We start from the raw sequence: 14,839 nt of genomic DNA on the forward strand, positions 1-14,839 counted from the left end.
TTATGCTTGGCCCAGGGAGTGGCACTATTAGGAGGTGTGGCCTTGTCAGAGTGGGTGTGTCATGGTGGATGTGGGCTTTAAGACCCTCATCCTAGCTGCCTGGAAGCCAGTATTCTGCTAGCAGCCTTCAGATGAAGATGTGGAACTCTCAGCTCTTCCTGCACCGTGCCTGCCTGGATGCAGTCATGCTCCCGCCTTGATGATAATGGACTGAATTTCTGAGCCTGTTAAGCCAGCCCCAATTAGATATTTTTATAAGAGTTGTCTTGGTCATGGTGTCTGTTCACAGCAGTACAACCTTAACTAAGATTATGTTGTCAGCAAGGGAATGGATTTACAAACAGGGAAAGACAGAAACTAAAATGGGATTTGGACCATGGGTTTGCTTGTGTTATGAGATGCATGGTCTCTCCTGCTGGACCAACATCAGTGCTCAAGGGGCAGCCAGCAGATATGCCAGCATGGGCCTTTCTGCTCTAGGCTGGCTGGTCTGGGCTCTCTCACTTGCTGCCTCTTGTTTCCTATAAGACAGAGATCACAAAGTCATCCCTCTTTATCCCTGCAGCAAGTGCCCAAGGAGTGACTCTGTATAAAGCACTCAGAGCAAGGCCTGCGATGGCAAGCGCTCAGTGATCTGAGCCATGTTTATTTATTAGCTTTCAATCTGACGTTAGAGAGGTCACCAAGGCTGAGGCTTCTGTTGATTGCTCCTTCTGTCTGCTCTGACTATTCGAGGCGATATTCCTCTCTCCCTCAGATGGTGTCCAGAATGAACAGATCTAAATTTTTTCGTTATCATCTTTCAAGATGATTTTATACTTTTGTACTGCGTGAAGAGTTATTACAACCACATTGCCAATATTGCGCCAACAGGAGAATCAGGATTGATGAGGGACCTGCCTCCCACCTTAGAAGCTCTTGAAGACATGGGCTCTCCCTCTTCTTGTCACTAGCAGCTAGAGCTGAGGCCTGGGACCTGGGCAGAATCAATGAACTTTTCTGTCTCTAGGTTCAGGGTTTTGGTAGCTTTAGATGTAGGTGTTGGATCAAATGGAGGCTTCCCTTAGCAGCCGTGGAAGACTCAAGTGCCTATGGTCTGGAGTAGCAAATGTCAGTGGTTACACTAATGGTGTCTGGGCCAAAATCCACAAAACTGTGCCACCAAGGGTCTCCCTTTTCCTCATGGGTCATTGGCCACTGCCCCACAAAGGTAGCAGATGCGGCAAGCAGGATTCAAACAGCTGTTAAGTATGGTGGAAAGAGATTCCTAGAGTCAGCTTCAGAGAGACAGCTCATTGTGTTGTTCTGGAGGTAGGGTATATAAGGGCTGTTAGGGTTATGGGCAGGAAGCACTGATTGGACATAATGCAGAACCTAATTATCGTACAGGTGGGAAAGGTCTATTGGTCATAACATAGCCACTAATTATCATATGGGCAGGAAGGAAGAGCAGTGATTATGTGCTGAGTCACACAGCACATGCAGGAAGCTCTACGCAGGGACAGCCCCCAAATAAGATCTGTCATCTGTGCTCAAAGACGTTCTCCAGACAAGGACAGGCAGATGAAAGGGATGAAAGGTGGGGATGAAGCCCTGCTGAGAAAGGGGGTCCTCCATTTTGCAGGGAGCTCAGAGAGCCACCCAGACATGGTAGACTGCAACCTTAGTAGCAGGGTTCTGCAGCATACAGCCATCACTAAAGTCAGTTATAAGACATCCCGGTCATTTCTTAGCTCCAAAATCCACCACCAGTTACTCCCTCCTCCCCTCCTCCCACACCTACAAGGCTGACCTTGTGCAATGCTATTCTACTCTCAGCCCTCACAAGGGAGCTCTTCTATAATCAGAATTTAAATCTTCCTTTTCTGGGGAGAAGATTCCTGCATAATAAGGCCTGTGTTAGTTATCTATTGCTGCATAATGTATTATCCCCAAATGTATTGATGTAAAAAGAATTTTTTTTCCTCACAGTTTAGGGTGTGGGGCAGGAATACAGCAGCAGCTTAGCCCAGGGCCCTGCCTTGGGACCTTGTATGAGGCTATGGGGGACCGGAGTGCTGTCTGCAGGCTTGCCTGAGGAAAGATTCCCATCCAAGCCCATTCACATGTCTGTGGCAAGATCCAGCAGCTGTGAACTGGGAGGCTGGGGCCTAACTCCACTGTTGGCTGGAGGATCCCTCTGTTCCTTGCTGCATAGGGCCCTCTAATGTGCCACCTTACTTCATCATAACTGACTTATGAAAGAATTATGCTTACAGATCTTTTGTCATGTACAGAATGCCAAGTCCTGCCATGCTGAAGGGATGGCTTGACACAGTTTCCACTCCTGGGCAGGATTTGGGCCTTCATGATTATTGATGATTGCTAGGCATGAGGCTTTGTTTGTATAATAATGCACATATTTTTATGTTCCTCCTTTGGGGAATGCTCTTCCTATTAAGGTTAATGACTCCATGATAATTAGGAACTGCATGACTCTAGGAAGCAAGAATGTGTCTCTGTAATGCGGAGACCTTCAGGACAACCCTTAAGGCTGTAGGAAAGAACTCCGAAAACATGAGTTCAAAAACATATATAGACAGGATCTCTTAACTATGCAAAATATAAGGATGAAATATAAATTATATGACAGACTTCATGGATCTAAATGAATAGAAACAGTTGCATCATGAGCGAGCTTGTCAGAAAAAGATTAAGGAACTCGATAAAGACACATAGGGAGTGGCACTCAAAGTGAGAGCCCACCCAGGTAAGTTTATTGTTTGTGCTTAAGAAGGAAGGCCGGCAGATCTCTGAATTCTTTTGCCATGCTAAAAAGAATTGTATCTGTTGTATTCTTCTAAGAATCATGGGTCTAAGGTCATAAATTGCTGATTCATGGGATAATCAAAAGGAAACCTGGGTAAACAATTGAATTGATATGTAAATAAGACTTGACTTTTGATCTGCAAGAGATGAGCTGTCTAGAGAGATATAGCAGTTCCTTTTCAGAATTTGTCTGGCAGGCTTTCTGACTTCAGTGAGAAAATTCAAGATTTTTTTCTAATAGATTTTCCGACTTTGGTTGGAACACCCAAGAATTTCGTCTAGCAATTTTTCTGACTTTGATTGGAAAACCCAAGAATTTTATCTAGCAGGTTAAAGTCAGAAAACCCATGACCTATTCATAGAGCTTTTATAATTTTTTTCTAGTAAAAGAGAGCTGTCTCAAGCAGAGAGCGGTCTAGGGAGCTTTTGAGCAGACCACAGAGCTGTCAGTTTATACCCATAATTGACTTTGAGCCATTCTTTTGCTGCTCCCAAACACCCCTTCTTCAGGAACACCTCTCTAAGCCAAGGCTGATCCTTGGCAATGGACCTCACATTCCTTCACATTGCTATGTTCTTTTGGTCAGAAATAAACTACTAGAGGGAACATAAAGCCATGAATTGGTGGCAAACACTTGGTCATCTTTGGGTCATGAGCAAATAATTGCTTCCCTCTCAAGATGTCCTATAGAACTTAGGCATTAGAAACCCAGACCACTTTAAGTATGAAAAGGGAGTGTTTGTTGACTGTGGGAGTTCAGAGGACAGAATCATTAGGCTTCTAGGCACGCAACCCAGAGCTCAAGGTAAGTAGTTCTTCTGGCTCCCGTGGGTGTCCCATCACCTTTGTGTCTTATCTTCAATCTCTGCTTAGCTTGGTGACACGTGATGACTGATGAAAGTTCAAGACCTGGAAAAGAGACAGAGTTGATCCAGTCAGGTTATTTTCATGCTCAGAAGGGCAGGGTTTTGTGCTTAGCCAAACGTGGGTTGCATTACGGTCTCAGAAAACCAATAGCCAACACGGCTCAGTGTGCATGCTAACTTGAACCCATGTCAGTGGTCAGCACATGAGCAGACGAGCTACGCAAATGGACCTTACATTTTTGGAGATTTCCCACAGGACAAGATGATGCCATACTCTCCAGTAAGGGTCTCATTGAGAAACACGGGTTGAAGTGACATTTTGCCCCTGATGTCTTTCATGGAATCTTGGAATTAATTGTATCACACCTGGGGTCTAGAGTCTTAGCTTCCTGGCAAGTAGAATCACGTTGAAATTTTTTCATTCTAGATTTTTGTCTCCTAACTACCTGACAGGATGAAAAGTGAGTAGTAGAGACATAAATGCCAACGATGGCATGGAAAGCAACTTCCATTCCACGGGTTCATGGCCAAGGTTAAAGGATAGTACCAGAGGAGAACAACACTTTTTATTTCCTGTCCTTTCTGTGGCCCACAGGCAGGTTCCTGTTGGCCTTTTGCTTTTAACCTCTCAACTAAGGAATGAGTTGTCAGGCTCATAAAATCGACGTGTCTTCAGGAGTTCATCCAGCTCAGGGCTGAGGATAAATCTTGTGTTCTCAACTCTATAAAGGTAGATTGAGACCTTTTGTAAGGCGTAACATTGTGTTCCTATTAAATATGTAGGCTGACACGGAACTCACCGTAATTCTTCCAGAGAGGAGTTATGCAGACTTGCCCGTTCTGGCCTGGGACTATTCACAACCACTGTGGGGCCTGACTCACACACAGCCCAGCGCCCTTAGTTTGGCAGGTTTTATGACCCTCCAGTGCTAGGTGTATGGGCCACCTTTCTGTAGCCTGACTTAGGGCTTTCTCTTTACCAGATGTGAAAGCGAGCTGCGTCTTCACTGGATAACAGCAAGGTACCGGAGTAAAGAGAAAACTTACGGAATATTTCCCAGAAGCAAACAGTCATGTTGCTGGCAGGTCTCTGTCCTTGGTTCAGAAAGACTTGGGTTTGACTCTTAGCAAACATGCTTCAGTTTTGTGGTGGCTGGTGCCCATTGTCTGTGGAGCAAAGGGTCTACAAGGCTAAGCTGCCTTTCAGGATATGTCTGTCTTCTGCCAACTCCATGACTTTCCAGGTGGGCTCCTGGGGACCAAGTTGCAATGGGAGAGAAGAGAAAGGATGGGTTGGTCCTTCTCTTTGCTTGTCCTAGGCCCGATGGCCAGTTTCAACCACTTTCAGGCTGTACTGGAGTTTTCATTTTTTTAATCTCCTAGAGCTTTAGACACAATAAAATGTGTCTTGGGGGATTTGTGTCTCAAGTCATGCTGCCAAGGAGGGAGGGAGACTTCTCCATTCAGAATTCATGCTCTGAAGGTACTGTGATGCCTGACCATCGGTTCTATATTTATTTTGCGCAGGAACTCCACGGTATCATATGAGTTAGCTGTTACATGGGGCCCATTTTACAGACAAGGAAACTGGTGGGTTTGTTTCTTTGTGTGCTTTGAGACAAGGTCTTAAGTAGCCCAGGCTAGCCTCAAATTTATTATGTAGTCCAGGTTGATTTTGAATTCCTGCTCCTCCCAAGTGATGGGGTTAGAGGCACGCACTGCCACAGGCAGTTTATGTGATGCGGGAGGCAGAGCTGGGGCCTCCTGTGTGCTAGACTGGTAACCTGCAATTATGTAACTTCTCCATCCCCTAAACCAGTGCTTCTGAACCTTCTTAACCTGTGACCCTTTGATACAGTTTCCCATGTTGGGGTGACTCCCAACCATAATGTTATTTTTTTTTTTTGTCAATTTTGCTACTTTTATGAATTGTTAGATAAATATTTTTTGGTTTGTCAAACACAACCCACAGGTGGAGAACCATTGCCCTAAACTGAGACTTAATAAGGTTAAAGAGCCTACTCAATGCGTAGAGGTAAAGGGCGGGGCATCTAGGCTGGACAGACCTGGGCACTCTTTTTTTTTTCTTTTTCTTTTTTTCTTTTCTTTTTTTTTTTTTTTCTTTTTTGGAGCTGGGGACCGAACCCAGGGCCTTGTGCTTGCTAGGCAAGCGCCCTACCACTGAGCTAAATCCCCAACCCCAGACCTGGGCACTCTTATCGGTAGCTATCATGCTTACAAAGCCTTTGATTGCCAGCGCAGAACCACAGTGGGAGGTCTATTAGATCTGGAGCGCAGGACTAGGGGACCTAACACTGACAGATGCTCGCCGTGAGTCACGCATCCTTTCTAGCTCATTCCCCTGTAAAAATAAGACTGTCTTCCTTGCCAGTTATTACATAATCCCTGGAGGCTGCTGTGTGCTAGAGAAACTTAAGAGAAATTTAGATCCTGCTCTCTGCGCTGGAACTGGGTTGTATCCTTCTGGCCAATCCCAGTCCTGGGCCCTCCGCATCTCTTTGGACACTTTCTGAGCTGCTGGAAGTTTGGGCTGCCTGCAGATTTCTGTCTTCCCAATTCTTCATCCGATCCAGGTTGCTTGGGTGGGAACAACCTGTTTTCAAGATCCCTACCCATGTTTGCACACCGAGGGCCTGGTTCATCTTCGCTCATCTCTAGGGAAACGGGCAACCCAGGAGCCTCTTTGTGGTCTCGGCACACAGCTGCTATGGCTTCCTTTCAGACGGGCTTTCCATCCCTCCAAAAGTCAGCCACAGTTGCTTCTCTAACTGCCCTCGCGACTAATTCACTCCCCCATTTTAGGCCTCTCTACAGTTGGGTTATTCGTACAGCAAATCGTTCAGTTGGGAGACTTAATTGGCAGGAAGGGCCTAGAGTACTTGTTCAAGCAGAGCGATGACCTAGTACCAGAGTCCCCAGATACACCCGATACACCCCGCTTAGCACAGAGGACCAGCAGTAGCATCTCACCTCCATTTCTTTGCTCATGCTTTGCGCGTGAATTCTGTGCCCTTTTCTTTGAGTTCGGCAGTCATCTTGTAGCTGGGTCAGGCTTCGTTTATCATAGATTCTGAACTCATTGACGTCTGCGACATCACTCAGGATTAATGATTTTAATTTATTACATCCAATCAGCTTACTGTATTGAGCCTCCAATTACACATTCTCATGGTTATAAAACACTGTGATCATCAGAATGTTTTCCCCAGATGAATATCTTGTGGTTGAGAACCTAAACTCAGTGAGATTTTGTTTATATCAACATTTGAAAAGTTGTGTTTCCATAACAACACATCACAGAAGAGAGAGTGCAACTTTAAAGAAAGTACCAAGGTAGAGGATGGACCCAGGCCTTAGAACAAATTCTTGGCTTTGCATTTCCTAGCTGAGGGCGTCTAGAAATCTTAAGTTTGTTACCTACAAAGGGAACATAATTGCATCACGCTCAGAGTCACTGGGCAACAGGGAGGGTGAGGTAACTTGGATCCAGCCCAGTGGGGAAGCACACACCTGTTAACCAGCACTTGGGAGGCAGGAGGATTTCGAGTTCAAGGTCAGTGTGAATTACGAGTTTAAAAAGTGCTTATATTGGGGCTGGGGATTTAGCTCAGTGGTAGAGCACTTACCTAGGAAGCGCAAGGCCCTGGGTTCGGTCCCCAGCTCCGAAAAAAAGAACCAAAAAAAAAAAAAAAGTCTGTATGAAGACATCCAGTACATATGTCTTCATTTTGTTTTTTATGGGGTTAGCACACTATCATTTATCTGTAGCCCTATCACACAGAAAACCGTGACTGTCTGCTACATAAATAAAAGTGAATGGCTTTGGAAAATACCCTTAGGGATCACATTTGAAGTACGAATACTTTTTCAGGGTCCAAATTAGAGTAAACTTGCTTTAAATTCCCTTACTGTATTTATCAGACATCCACCGCACGTCAGTCGTTTCCCAGACTCTGTGGTCACAGCAGTGAACGGCTTTCACAATCCTGCCTCGCCAGGGCCATTCCATCTAGCGAGATGTTAGAATTCCAACTTCCCAGGAGAAATTCTCAGTGCTTTACGACGGACGTGGGGCCAGAGAGATGTCGCAGCTGGCAAGAGCACGCACTGCTCTTACGGAGGGAGGAGCTGAGCTCGATTCCGAGCATCTACATGGGGTGGCTCTCAACTGCCTCTGACTGGAGCTCCAGGGGATCCGGCACTGCACTCGTGTGCATGAATCCCATGCACAGCTGACACACACATATGCAAATAAAAATAAAATCTTAAAAAAATGACTCTGTGGGGTTCCATCATCTCGCCACTTAGACCTGGGTGAAAGTTGTCTATGTGGTTGACAGACAGCTCGATTCCATGACAGTGTCTGTCTGGTGCTTCGGCGGGGACGCAGTCAGTTTAAGTCATATAAGCTGTGACCAGTCTGGGAGGATTAAAAGAAAAGAGTGGTGTGGCCTGGCAGTGTAAGGACATCTCCCGAGCCCTGACTACAGTGGTCTATGGTCTGCTTTCCTTTTGGCCTCTGTCTTAGGGTTTTATTGCTGTGAAGAGACACCATAACCAAGGCAACCGTTATCGAGAAAAACATTTAGTTGGGGCTGGCTTACAGTTCTAGAAATTTAGTCCATTATCATCTGTAGGAGGAACAGCAGTGGCTGCCTCTCCATAAATGTGGAGGGTGGGGTGGGACGCAGCAAAGGCAACTCCTGCAGGAGGACCTAATTGAAGACTGCTTGAGAGACCAAGGAGTGCTGGCTCAGACAATGCCAGCCAATTAGGAGAAGCTAAACGTTTAGGAGAGAAGCTAAATGGGACCAGTGGGGCGTGGGTGGACGGTATTAAAGGAGCTTGCAGCAGTGTTCAAATGAACTTTCACCTGCTCCTGGGGTCTGTGCCATCGATTCTACACCACCTCACCTCCACCTCCCAAGGGCAGCTAGGGTTGGGCAGCAGGCTGTTCAGGGCACAGGCAGTGATCATCTTGGTGAGAAGCATGGCGGCGTGTAGGCAGACATGGTGCTGGAAGAGCCAAGAATTCTACATCTGGATCTACAGGCATCAGAAGGGGACTGGACTCCACACTGGGCAGAGCTTGAGCATATATAAACATATACACATATAAACATATACACATATATACATATACACAAATATACATATATATACATATATACATATATACACATATACACACATATACACATATATGCATACATGCATATACACATATATACCTATATGCATGTACACATATACACATATACACATATACACATATACACATACACACACACACACACACACACACACACACACACACACACACACACGCGACATCAAGGTCCACCCCCTCAGTGACACACTTCCTCCAACAAGACCACACCTCCTAATAATGCCACTCCCTGTGGCCAAGCATTGAAATACATGAGTCTATGGGGGCCATACCTATTGAATCCACACATGTGGAATGTGGCCCACATAGGTTTGTAGCCATAACGTAATGCAGAATGTGTTCGGTCCAACATCAAAAGTCCCCATAGTCTATCACAGTCTCAAACCTGTATAAGAGGTTCAAAGTTCTCTTTTCTGAGATTCATGCAATCTCTTAACTGTAGTCATCTATAAAACAAAAAAATATAATGGCACAGAATATACCTTACTGTTCCTGAACACGGGGAGGACAGCACAGTGAGGAAGCACTGGACCAAAACCAGCTGGGCAAACCCAGTCACTGCATCGCCATGTCTGATGGCAAACCCAGTCTCTGCATCCCCATGTCCGATGGCAAACCCAGTCTCTGCATCCCCATGTCTGATGGCAAACCCAGTCTCTGCATCCCCATGTCTGATGGCAAACCCAGTCTCTGCATCCCCATGTCTGATGGCAAACCCAGTCTCTGCATCCCCATGTCCGATGGCAAAGCGCTCTTCAGATCTCCAGCTCCTTTCAGCTTTGTTGACTTCAATGCACGTCTTTCGCTGGATCTGGCAACAAATTCTCCCCTTTTTTGTGAGAAATGTCCATTTTTGCTTTTGAAGAATAATTCCCATCACAGAATTCCCAGGACAATTTCTTCGGGCACTGACTTTTGCTGTATTTTGCTTTTGTGCCACTGGCATGGCTTCTGAAGAGAAATCTGGTTTCTCAGCACTCCTGTGAAACAGGTCCAGGGTTCTCATCGCCTTCTCTTCCTTCAAGGTTTTTCTCTTTCCTTCGGTTTTTTGCATTTTGACTGCTCCTAAGTCTTGGCTGTGCACCCTGTCCTGTGTTCCCTGAGCTTTCTACAGAACAGGTGTCTTGATGACTGAGTTCAGTTTTGAATAATCTGTGTTCTTTACTAGTTCAAATGTCTTAATAGTCTCTCTCTCTCTCTCTCTCTCTCTCTCTCTCTCCTTCCTTCCTCCTCCTTCCTGTCCCCTTTCTTCCTTCCTTCTTTCCTTCCTTTCTGTCTGTGCGTATGTCTTTCTCTTTTGGTTTGTTTTTGTTTGTTTGCGTGCTTTTTTTTAAGGCAGGGTTTCTCTGTGTAGCAGTGGCTGTCCTAGAACTCAATCTGTAAAGCAGGCTGGCCATGACTCATAGAGATTCTCCTGCCTTCTTTTCTTTTCTTTCTTTTTTTTTTTTTTTAAAGATTTATTTATTTATTATGTATACAGTGTTCTGCCTGTGTGTACGCCTACAGACCAGAAGAGGGCATCAGGTCCCATTTCAGATGGTTGTGAGCCACCATGTGGTTGCTGGGATTTGAACTCAGGACCTCTGGAAGAGCAGTCAGTGCTCTAACCACTGAGCCATCTCTCCAGCTCAAGTGCTGGGATTAAAGGTGTGTGCCACCACCACCTGGATTTTACTTTCCTTCCTTCCTTCCTTCCTTCCTTCCTTCCTTCCTTCCTTCCTCCCTCCTTCCTTCTCCTCCTCTTCCTCCTCCTTCTTCCATTTCCACTAAACAGGCTCTGCCCTTTGTAAATGTCCCACAGCCTAGACTCTGGGCCGTCTTTTTCATTTTTTTTCCCGGGGCCAAAAAGTTTCTATTAAGTACAGTTTTGAGCTCCTGGATGCCCTCAGCCATGCCGGGTCTGCTGGGCTGCCCAACCCACACAGGTTCTAGATTTGCCACAGGGAATCGATGTGGCAATCCTTGAGTCCTAACATCTTTTTTTTCACCCTGAGTTCCTCCCGCTCTGCAGAGTGCCTATCTGTTCTCATATGGTATCCATTTTTTCCTTACAGCTGTTGTGCATTAATCATACTTGTTTCAAGTTCCCAGGCTGGTCCTTCCAGCACGTCTACTGTCTGAAGGCCTGGCTCTGACGCTGGCTTCACCATTTACAATGCACTGTGGGTTTGTTTTTTTTTTTTAAGCTGGACATCGTGTAGCAGGTAAGAGGCCCTGAGGTGGACAGGGTTTGCTGGTAAGTTTATACTTATCCATTCGGGCTGCATTTACTACTTGCTGGTATGTCAATGGGCTAAAATGTCCTCAGGGGTCTCTGTTTTCCTAGTTAATTCTTAAATATGACGTGTAGGCATGGTGGTTTGCATGGGTTCGGGGTGAGGGACTCAGCTGGGTGTGCGTGGGTAGCAGTAGGGGTGCTGAAAGAGAAGGTGGTAGATATAGGGACCTCAGGGCTGCCCCAGAAGTGATTCACAGACTGCTCTTGGCGCCGAGTTGTTACCTAGAATCCATTTTCACCTGGAAGACAGGGAGCGGCCTACGGGTTCCCGAGGATTTCCCATTTCTTCACCCCAGAGAGATGAGTGTCCTGGATCAACTCTGCCTGCCTGGTGCAAACTGTGTTCAACTCATCGAGTTCACAGACGTCCACAGGGCCATGCACAGCAGCAGGTGGGAGGCTGTTCTCTGGGTCTACGGGACAAGAGGATTGCCAAGCTCTGAGTAAACTCACTGGTGAAATGAGGTAGGACTTTCTGGAATACTCCTGAGTTTACCAATGACTGTAAATGACCTATGGAAAGCAAGATCTTTGATTGGATTTCCCCGGGGTAACAACAACAGAAATTCTCTTTTCTCTCTCTCTCTCTCTCTCTCTCTCTCTCTCTCTCTCCTAAAGATTTACTTATTTATTTTATGTATATAACCGGACTATCCTTGACACACCAGAAGAGGGCATCAGATCCCATTACAGGTGGTTGTGAGACACCACATCGTAGCTGGGAATTGAACTCAGGACCTCTGGAAGAGCAGCCAGTGCTCCTAACCAGTTCTAAAGGAAGTCCCAAGAATGCCTCTTCCAAAAAGAAGTAAACAGCAACAACAACATTTTGTGGTAAACAAAGACTCGTTCCAGTTCTCTGTAATGGTGTAAGAGCAGAACAAAATTGGCTGGCCGTAAACCAGTCTGGTCCTTGTCCGTGCCACGAACATTTCTATTGAGGAAGTTCAGAATCTCTCTGGTATTCTGTGTAACATCATCCAGCTGGCTTTACTGGGCTTTCTAACTCCTGAGCCCAAGCTTCCATAACACATCTGATGCCTACCTCTCTCAGAGCCCGGTAACCCAGATTTCTATCTAGCCAGAGGGGCTGGTCGTCTACCAAAGCCTCTAGCTAGCTGCTAACGATTACTTCTTCATATAAAACTATACGAGAGGTTTTATATGAAACTGACCAGATTTACTAGGCCTCTCCCTCAGAACAATAAATAATAAAGACTACAGGGTCTCTCTCAGTCAAGTGCAGCCACCTGGAAAGCAGCAGGACCGACCAAACTAGAAACATTCCTGAAAGACAAGTTTATACCATGTAATCTCTCAATGAGAGTCTCACAACCCCCAGATCGATGGTCAGATTCACATTTTACATATTATTATTTTTAAAAAGATTTACTTTTATTTCGTATGTATGCATTCTGCTTGCTTCATACACATACACCACGTGCCTGCCTGGGGCAAGAGGTGTCTACAGCGTGACGCCACCTTGCCTACCAGCTGTGTGGCCCATCTGCGTGGGAGTCATGTCAGTGTCTCAGTCTGTGGTTGATAAATGGGAGAGAAAGAGAAGCAGCACAGTCTGAGCTGTGAAGAGACATGGAACTGGAAACAAGGGTTATGAGGGACACCTTGTTGTGAGTGGCCATGGTGAAGTCCCAGCCCAGGACGCAGCTGAGGGCCACGTCTGGGTCCGTGGCCATGCAGCGGCAGGGGCTGGTGACGATGTCTGTGGCTCCACTAGAGGGCATGGAGCTGTCCCTGGTCTGGGAACACATAGATGTCCAAGGGCTGTGCAGAACTGGCCCGGCCGATCACGAGACCAGGCCCCACCTTACATTGGTGTCAGCACTTGGGAGAACAGGCCCTGCACCTTACCTGGGTAGCACAGTGGGGCCGGCTCTGGAGGCGTGGGAGTGGGTGAGCCAGCCAGCCCTGAGGGCAGGAGAGCAGGAGAGCTGACCCTGCTTCCTGCCTATGGCAGCTTCCGGTGACGGTGACGTAGTCAGAGCAGTGCTGGAGCGCTCGCTTTGGTGGTGTCGGTAAGGGAGAGCCGGTGGGCTCAGCTACCACTCAGCCCAGACCCAGGGCTCTGAGTTGTTGTTCGTAATCCGTGAACTGTTGGAGCGGGTGAAAGGGCCGTCCTGCTGATCCAAAGCTGCAGCTTCCCCATGACACAGGGTGATGACAGGAGAACTGGGAGAAGAGCATCGGTGGCGTTAAAGAAGCCAGAGACCTCCAACTAGTCCACTGACTGAAGATGTGTGGACAGAGGGTTGTACTGTGGGACACACGGTAACACGCTACAGCTTCCGCGACGAGATGCTTTCTAAGCTTTGATTCGTTTGTTTATTTATTTATTTTCGCTTGTTTTTTTTTTTTTTTTTTTTTTTCCTTGCAAGGGTGGATGGTGGGTAGGAAGGGAAGGGAAGATGAATGGCACTGGGTCGCATGATGTGAAACTCACAAAGAATCAATAAAAAACAGTTTAAAAAATGTGTAGACCCAGTTCCTTCTGTGCACAGTGCCCTCTAATGACACAGGCATGTGGGAGTCCTACGATCCACCGGTAGCTCGGGAGGGGAGAGGACACATTGTATTAGTGAGAAGTTCCTGCCTGGGTCTGGACCGTCCCCCAGAGGCCCTTGTTTCCGTCCTATGCTATTGGGAAATAGTGGAACTGTCAGGAGGTAGGGTCGAGCGGAAGGAGGTTGTCTCAGGTGGAGGGGCTCAAGGTTAAATCAGGACCCTGGTACCTCTTCTCTCCACCTTTGCTTCCTGGCTACCATGAGGCGAGCAGCCTCCATTTCCACGATGCCACGGGCCCAAAGCAGCAGTGTCAGCTGACTGTGCGTAATATCTCTGAAACACCAAATCAAAATGTCAGACAGAAGGCAGCTTACAGTTAGGTCTTAATTGTTTCTTGTTCCTCAGTTGGTTTTTTTTTTTTTTTTTAATTTCTTCCCCATCCTTCTCTTCCACTCCTCCCCCTTCTCCATCCTCCCACTCCTCCCATCCCCCTTCTTCCTGCCTCCTCCTCCTTCTCTTCCTTCTTTTCAAGACAAGACTTCTCCGTATAATCCTGCCTGTTCTGGAACTAGCTTGGTAGACCAGACTGGCCCCGAACTCAAAGATACACCTGCTTCTGCCTCCCGAGTGCTGGGATAAAGGCACCATTACCACCTCCAGGTTGTTTAGATAAAACTCCCTTGCTTGCAACAGTTTCTTTAGAGAACGGGGCTTATGAAGGGGAATGGAGGGGCCTGGCTGAATCTTAAAATGGCAGATTTCATTTTCTCCCGAAAAAGCCTAAAGCCATTTTCCTGAGATTTTCCTAGTGAGAATTTGATAAGATCCTGCAGGTAAGATTCACAGATGTGCTGGGCCTCCCTGGGACAGCACGGCCCCGTGGATTTAGCTTCCATTGTCCACCCTGACTGCCACATCCATCACTTGTAACATACATGCTCTTTCTTCTGGCTCCCGCTGCAGGCCTCTGTCCCTGGGCTATGAGCTTCCGCATTTGTTCTCCTTGCTAGTTTACAGGGCTGCGGGGATGACCGTGGGGCTCTGAGAGGTGTAAGAACATGTGGTCTTTAGTTCGTTCAGCTTTTAGTTACTGTGAAGATGGGAGGCACGCTCGACCAGAAGGCAGAAATTATAGTGTGATTTGGGAATGGATCAAACTTTACATAAAAAAA

General features: G+C 46.7%; 2 long non-coding RNA genes across 6 annotated transcripts; one reads left to right on the plus strand and one right to left on the minus strand.

Annotated features, from left to right (window-relative positions):
- Positions 1–2,707: 2,707 nt before the first annotated feature.
- LOC108352711 (uncharacterized) lies at positions 2,708–8,068 on the minus strand. Of its 2 annotated transcripts, none has more exons than XR_015637286.1 (4): positions 7,606–8,068; positions 6,667–6,928; positions 4,723–4,927; positions 2,708–3,718 (listed from the first exon to the last, which is right to left on the minus strand). It is a non-coding gene; the product is annotated as an uncharacterized LOC108352711 (long non-coding RNA). The 2 variants fall into 2 exon arrangements; XR_015637287.1 differs by having other exon boundaries at positions 6,667–6,782; positions 7,606–7,871.
- Positions 8,069–9,999: 1,931 nt separating this feature from the next.
- On the plus strand, positions 10,000–13,629 carry LOC148001215 (uncharacterized). Of its 4 annotated transcripts, none has more exons than XR_015637291.1 (4): positions 10,000–10,513; positions 10,921–11,070; positions 11,441–11,609; positions 11,763–13,629. It is a non-coding gene; the product is annotated as an uncharacterized LOC148001215 (long non-coding RNA). The 4 variants fall into 4 exon arrangements; XR_015637292.1 differs by having other exon boundaries at positions 10,396–10,513; positions 11,391–11,609; XR_015637290.1 differs by having other exon boundaries at positions 10,398–10,513; positions 10,921–11,102.
- The last annotated feature ends 1,210 nt before the right edge of the window (positions 13,630–14,839 follow it).

This window comes from Rattus norvegicus, chromosome 14, assembly GCF_021556685.1.
Source record: "Rattus norvegicus strain SHRSP/BbbUtx chromosome 14, alternate assembly SHRSP_T2T, whole genome shotgun sequence".
NCBI lineage: Eukaryota > Metazoa > Chordata > Mammalia > Rodentia > Muridae > Rattus > Rattus norvegicus.